This window comes from Corvus brachyrhynchos, unplaced genomic scaffold, assembly GCF_000691975.1.
Source record: "Corvus brachyrhynchos isolate BGI_N302 unplaced genomic scaffold, ASM69197v1 scaffold53, whole genome shotgun sequence".
NCBI lineage: Eukaryota > Metazoa > Chordata > Aves > Passeriformes > Corvidae > Corvus > Corvus brachyrhynchos.
This window is the reverse complement of record NW_008237681.1, coordinates 2,895,006-2,902,851: the sequence shown is the minus strand read 5'-3', so window position 1 is coordinate 2,902,851 and position 7,846 is coordinate 2,895,006.

Genomic DNA, 7,846 nt, shown 5'->3' with positions numbered 1-7,846 from the left:
ACACTCATCCTGTAAGCATATTGAGATGAAAGAAGTAAATAAATTCCTTAACTAAAAAACGATCTCGTGTATTATTAATTATTCCAAGAAGTATATTCCATGTTTACAAAAACTGCTGACATTTTAAACTAACCTTCACCGAGGTCATAAATGCCAAAGATGCCTTCTTACATAGAGAAGGCTGGTCTGAGTATTTTGTACATTCCTGTTTTGTTTTGCTTTTTTACTTAAATTAAAATTGTGCTATGATTATTGTATTATTGCACTCAGTTTATTCAGATTTTTTTCTGTAAGAGATATTGATTTTTGTGTTAGTCAATGGAAAGCCCAAGAAATGCCACAGAGAAAAACAATAACAAGCAGTAAAAGAACAGAACACAATAATGTTCATGTAAAATGAAAATGTAAGTTAAGTAGGGCAATGACAAAATCTAGCAGGTAATCAGACATTGGGGTTAAAATGACAGCACGCCTGATGATGAAAGTTATCTGCAACGGAAGAGGGAGCTCTCACTGCACTGGCCCTGCCAGCCAGCAGAGGTGGGGTGCCTCTTCCAGCTGAGCCTGTGGAGCTGGTGGTGCCCATTCCTTCCCCCTTTATTTTCATTTCTGAATATGATTCAATGCAATTTTCTTATTAGTCCTTATATAAAGCTATAGCAGAACGCTCCACAGCAAATTACAGTCAGATATGAGCAATGGATGAAACTCAGTAATGCTCACCAAGCCTAGTGGTCAGAGGGATATTTTCCCTGAGTTAGGAAGGCACATATTATCCCCATAGCAATAAGTCTGTTTCTTCCTGTATAGGCACAAAACCCAAACATGCTGGGAAAAGAACTACAGCATAAATAATAACAAATATCAACTGTGTTTATGACAACTGAGAATGCAGACTGAAAGCTGATCTCACTGAATTTAATTAGAAGGCTCTGACCTCATTGGGCTGAAGGAAACAGTGAGAACATGAATTTGCAAACCTCCTCAGAGTAGCTGTTACCTCTATACATCACCCTTTCTTGTTTAATAAGCTGTTCCACGTGACTAAGAAAGTAGTCAAAGGTTAACATAGATAAATAGCTGTGTTTTATCCTCTACAGATAAACAATTATGCCTAAGGTCTCAATTACAAACACACTAGTGATATTCTTGTTTGTTTGCTAACTTGTTTGTATTGTTTTGGAGATAATTATTTCCAGATGAGCAGGAAAAAATGAAATACTTAAGATTCAATATGAACCTCTGAAAAAAAAGGCCAGAATGCATCTAGCTATTTTGTATAAAAATTGACTCCAAGTTAGAGACTCTAAAGTCTTGCTGTTATGTAGGTGTTGAGTGACAATATGAGATGCCCTAGGGTATCTTTCCTAATCCTCAGATACCTCTCCAGAAGGAAACCAGAATCCTGTGTTTCAGTCCATGAATTGTGCCCCGTGGCTCAGCAGTGTCCGCAGGACTGCTTACAAACCTGGAGCAGATCCTGTGATGAACGAACAACTTACAGCAGCAATGGACCTGCAGTATCTTTATCAGTCAAGTACATGTTAATCTTTCCTTCAGCCATGCTACCCACTTGCAACATGTCCAAGATAACATTGGAGAACCATAAAATGTGGGTTCAATTGCCACTCTTGATTCCCTATTACACGAAATATTTGTTGCTGATGTAAGGTCCTGGGGGAGGTAGGTGTAATATATACATCCATGCAGCAATCCATAATAAAGCAACTTAAGAAGCAACTGTTAAAATAAATCACCTAAAATACCCTGCCATACTGTATTCCACACTATTTACTTAGGAGCTAGACTATAGGAAAGTCATTTCTGAAGTAATTGTAGGATTGAACATCTGCCCTAGAGGCTGAATTCAGAAAGTAGAGCCAGGGAGAAGTATGTTAAGACACTGCAAACAAGAACTTCTACATATGCTGGTAGAAACTAATATTTTTATAACATATATATATATATATATATATACATACACTTAAAAATTACATATATCCCTGTGACTGCTTGCAGTGATTATTGCAGCTTTTTATCTCTTGAACTTCACAAGAATTCTAACCAGCAAAACAAATTTAAATATTGTAAAAACTCCTAGGAAACCCACCATCTACCAAGATTATGAATATGGTAGTTATTCTCAGTGTAGATGCACTACAATTACAGAGCAATAGAGAGTACGTAATTTATAGGCCAGGCTCTGTAGTTGGGCATGTGCTATGCTGAAGACTTTAATTTTTTAAGTGCTCCTCTAGATTCAGTCTTCCACTATTTGGTGGCAGCATTGTAACTGTTATTATTGTCCTTCCTTTTTTTTTTTTTTAATCCTGTGTTTGGCTTGCATTTGACTTGTATATTAGTCTGTTTTTTGAAATATTACCCTAGGTCCCTGACATAAAAGTCTTTTGCATCTGTGCAGGTGCAGAAGTCTCTGCCAGTTTATGAAAAATAGGAAAGTATCTCAGGAAGCATGAATCCAAAAATAATTTTATCAGAACAGTATTGGATTGTTGAGGGCTGAGTGGTATTACTTAAAAAGATGACACAGGGACCTTTGTAACACAGATTTGTTGTTCTCTGATCAGAACTCTAAGCTTGGATCACTGATGTGATTTACAGAGTACATCCCTTCCATTACTTGCAGGACAGACACTAGCTCATACTTGTCTGAAGATGTCTAAAGCTTTGACTTATAGCAGCCATTTGGATTCCTCTGCCAGAACACACAGCCTGCAGGACCAAACTGTGATGCGATCTTACACCAGCATACGTGCAACTGTCCCCGCTCTTTCATCCCTTGGTGGCTGGCTTCCAAATTCTCTCATGAAGCTCACTTTGCTGTTACATACTATCAGCAAAACTCATTTCTACACATTATTTCTGGTAACATCTTTCTGGTGGCGCTTTGTAAAGTAGCAGGCAGAGTAATCCATGTGCTCTGTGAATTCCATACAGACCGTGATGAGCCTTAACGACCTTTGCAAGACTGTAGTACTTCACTTCTACAGTCAAGTATTTGGGTTCACTGTTAATGTCAGACCCTCAAATAACACCGATCTGCTACTAGATGCATAATTTCCCTCCAGAGAAGATCTATCAGAAATCTTGGAGGGATTACACATTATCATAAGTGTATGGGACAAATCCAGAAATACAAACACAGACTGATTTAGACCTCTGTCTTTCCATAACTTACATTTTTGTTCTTTCTCTTTGTTGAGTTTCTCCTTATTAGCTAAGTCCACTAAGTGTTTTAGCCAGATCTCTTTATTTACTTCCGTATTTGTAGCAATTTTTCTGCCCTATACTTTTTCCCTGTAATCAGAGTTCCAGCTCATTGTCACTGATTATATGCCATGACACGATTTCTTACAAATTGACATTGCTTTCTGCAATTTTACATCCTAACTCCTTAGAGACCTTTACAACCTTTTTTACTCCCACCAAATGCTCCTCCCATGTTCTTCATTTTGTCTTATCAGTACACTTGCAACCTGATACTCCCTGCCAATCCATCCCGACGACAACCTCGAGGAGCTGTTCTTTAAACAAAATGCACCAAATTATCTCTCCCAATCTTCTCATTACCATTGAAGAGAACTCTCAGGTAACAAATGGGTTAGCTGTTCTAACGCCTTTCCTCTTTGTCTTTTATGCATGCCCTTGTTAAGTCATTACCGAGCTCAGTAAAGGAGGTTTCACAGTATCAGTTTATACTGGTTGGATTTTTCATTAGCTTTATTTTTTACTTCCTTTATTAAGCGCTCAGAAATCACGGCACCCACGTGTTGCTTAGTTCAATTCCCAAGGAGATAATAGAAGGCCAGATGATACACAGAAGCCCACAGGAGTCCCAGCTGAGTATTTGTAGCTGCAGATGCTCCTATAATCTCAGCTGCCACCATCAGTTATTATTGCATGATGGTCTGAGTGCACCATAGCTTTATTTTTCATCTCTAAAGGTAAAATATCATCTCTGTTGCCTAGTAAGCATGGCAGACACAAAATTAATGCTCTAAATTCTGTGCACAGACTCCATGTTCCTTCTTACCAGTATCTTGCAGAAAAAAAAAAACCCAACAAAAAAACAACCAATAACCTGTGAGTATTGCTAAGGACTGAGTTGTTATTGTTATTATTACTAACACCTTGGGATTTTTATCATGTCCTTAGGTAAGTGCTGGCTGTTGCAACAAATGTTCATGTAAGTGTGCCCTAAGCTTAGTGGGATTCTGGATTTCTTGTCTGCTGGCTGATGCTTCAAATCCTGCAGGATATTTTTTCTTCCTTTCAGTAAACGAAGCTTTTCATTAAGGAAAACAATTTTACATTCTGAGTCTCAAGTATTTTGCAGTTTTGTATGAGCTGATGTCTCCAGACTATATGAAAACAGATATCTGGGAGGCTCTTTATGCCATCTTGTTTTAATAGCTGCTGCTGCTGACCCTAGTGGATCAGCACATCCTTATGTATAGGCAATTCTGTTTCAGATAGACATCAATGCCTTCATATAGCCAAAAAATATTATCCAGCTTGGGCTCCACCTGGGAATCAGAGTCTCTCACCAAACCTCTTAAGGCCATGGCAAGTAACTCAGAGCTGAAACTCCTCTAGTTTTTCACTCAGTTAATTAACAGACTCTCCAAGCATGTGTCTATATGTGAGGCTGGCAATTAACAGCTGCTACTTTTAATAAGACCCTAATTTCTGCTTTCACATTTGTAAATATACAAATACATCTGCTGTAGTCTTATCCATCATGCAATTGACCTTCTCCAACAGATTGTGAAATTCTCTGTGTTAAACTGTTCTTTGACCTTCTTTTCATGACGGATTTGCTAATTTTTTGCAGTTTCCTCTTTACTTCTGAATTCACACTTGGTACAGAAGTTGTCAAGGGATCTCCCGAGCAAAAAGTAGGGAAATTGATGATAGACTCCTTAGTGTACACAAGTATAAATTTTCCCTCTTATAGTACAAATTCTACTTCCTACAGAAGTTTTCAAAGCTGCATCTGGTCACAGCATAGTCTTTGCTGTCTTGGAAATATTACTTTGGTCCAGAGCATTTTGAAACGTTTTCTTTTGAGGATTTGTTTCATTGTTTTTTTTTTTTTTTTTAATCCCAGGTGGCTTTTCTAAAATTAATTCTGAGCCATAGGCCTGGGAATTGGCAAATAGTAGAAAACATGTTAAATAGAATTTGACCAGAAAATCCATTTTGAACACTCTCCCCTCTCTCTATTTTCTTTCTTCTTTACAGTCTAAAGGAAGTGTCTGACTGATCTGTCATGAACTGTAGAGAAAACAGGAGAATCTTGAATAGAATTTATATAAAGTATTCAATTCCATCCTATGACAACTTGAGGCATAGTCATTTCACTTGAAGATGGGAGACAGGTATGAAAGGATTATCTAGAGTTCTTTCAATGATTTAAGAAAGGCTGGCCTACTTAACAGGATAGTTAGCTTTTCTGCTGCTTGAACTGGGGGATACAAAAGAAAAAGTACCCGAGGAAGCCTTAGGAAGCAAGGAATTATGAGGAGTTCCAGTGGAGAGCAGCTAAGAAATCAATAAAATATTCCAGAAGTTCCTCCAAGTTATGAGAAGAAGGAAACTTCTGAGGAAGAAAACCAAGGACCTAATGTTAAATATCTGACAGAAGCCCAAAAGACAGCAACATTGACTTCAGACTCTTCTGATCCCTCTACCTGACTTCTTGATGGAAGGGAGAAAATCAGGAGTGCTTTCTCTGGGACCACTGCGGAAAGAGTTATCCTTGGAGGTACTGAATTAGGCACTGCTGCCATACTTGCCCAACTAGTACTTACCAGCAGAGTTGCTACAACTCCTATCAGTTGGATATCTGCATGGGGCAGACCAAATCACTGTACAGTGCATGGGCAATGGTGGTCACCCCACAGCACTTCTGATACCATCACACTGTGGTTTGGGCTTGCAGGATCTCTGCCTCCAGATCTTGATTTCCTTCCTTAGCTCCAGGTGACCACCAGGAAAAAGGTCTCTGAGGATTCCCTAGGACTAATGTTCAGGGTGAGCACTGAATCCCAAGCTGCCGTGTGATTAATGGAAGGGCTGACCTCCTGACCTGCAGAAAGGCTTTTAGGAGAGGGTGACCCACAGAAGGCAGTGTAGATCGCCCAGCTTTGTCAAAGGCTCTGTACTCCAGCAGTCAAATAAGCAATGTGGGAAAGGTGGCTTTAGGCATTTTAAATAAGGGAAGGGAACAGTACTGGAGCTTTGAAAACTGATTAAGCAAGTAGAACGCAGAGCTGAGTCACTCTGTATTTGTCTCTCTGTGTGCATGTGTACATATATAGATACATATTTTTGTAAGCGTGTGCGTGTGTTTGAGTGAGGATATGAAAAAAAGAGGCATTCAGTTCCAAAAGCCACTGCGATAATGAATCGCGAGCTGAAGCTGTCACATCATATGAAACAGATCCAGAGAACACGTGAAGACACAGTCTCAGATATTTTAAAACTTCTCTTCAGTGTTTTGCTCACATTTGGTAACATTTAAATCTGATACCCTTTACAGCTTTTTTTTTTTCTTCCTGAAACCAACATTACACTTTTGAAGCAATGTTTGATGAAAATGCAAAAATTCTTGGCTAGCAAAAGATTTTTTTTTTATCTCCTGAAGTCATATCATGCAGATTCATGCAGTGAAAAAAACCCGCTGATGTTCTTATGAATAAAAGAAGGATTAGGAAGATTAAAACGCACACCACCCGACTCGTTGAAAAAAGGCTCAAGTATATGATATAGCCTTCTGCACAGCTTTGCCTTGAGGATCAGAGCTGGAACTGTTCTTGTCTTTGCTTTCGGGTAGTTCAGAGAGATGTCGGGTCCGGATCCCCCATATTGAGCTTTTCATAAAAGTTGCTGTAAGAAGGACATTGCAAAGAGAATGCTGCTGAGTGAATGATCAAATTTTATTTTATTTATTTATTTTTGTTATTACAGCCAGATGTTGCCTCAGGAAGTTGAAACAAGGAGTCAGGAACTGACAGTTTAATAATTAAATTGGGAAAGTTGGCAGGCCTCCTGCTACTTCCTCTAATACATAGCATCTTTGAATGAAAGTGTGCAGTATCCCAGTGGCACTCCTTCCGAACTGGCTCATCCATTACTGGGTAATGATTTTCCGTCGAGGCAACAGCAATGCACAGGGCCTATTACACCAGCTACATAAAGTTAAAAAGACATTATGAATAAAGCTTTTGCCGTGGCTTTTACCAACATTTCTACATAAGAGTGCCTAACGCTGACATGTGTTTATTAACACTTAATAATGTTTACATAATTCTTCCTTGTGCTCATTACAGCTGTCAAAAATCTGAATAGAGGGTGTTTTTGCCTGTTTTAGCTCTTGAAGACTTTGCAGTCTCTAAACTGAGATTAACAGCAGCTGAGAGAATGCTGAATGCCCAGTCAGTTCCTGTACGGCTGGGATGGAAGGCTTGGAGCCCGTTGTCGACCTTTTCTCCTTCTTTCGGGATTTCTCCCCTAGCAGGAATTCTTAACATTTCCCATTGCATGCTCCGCTGCCCCTCGGGCCCGCACACTTGCAGAAGGCATGGAGAGTCTGCAGCCGTCAAGGCAAGAGGAAGCACATCGGCACTGAAGGTGTGACAAGAGGGGGCCGGGCTGAGAGTCTGATGGAAGAAAAAACTTTATCCAGAGGCTGCGGGCAGAGCAGTCAAACCGCAGGGCACTCGTGAGGTGAGGGGTCGGCGGGAGGGGGTAAGCCTGTCCGGTGTCCCGGCCCCTCGCGCCGGGCGAAAAGAGGGACAGGCGGACGACTGCTCCGACCGGG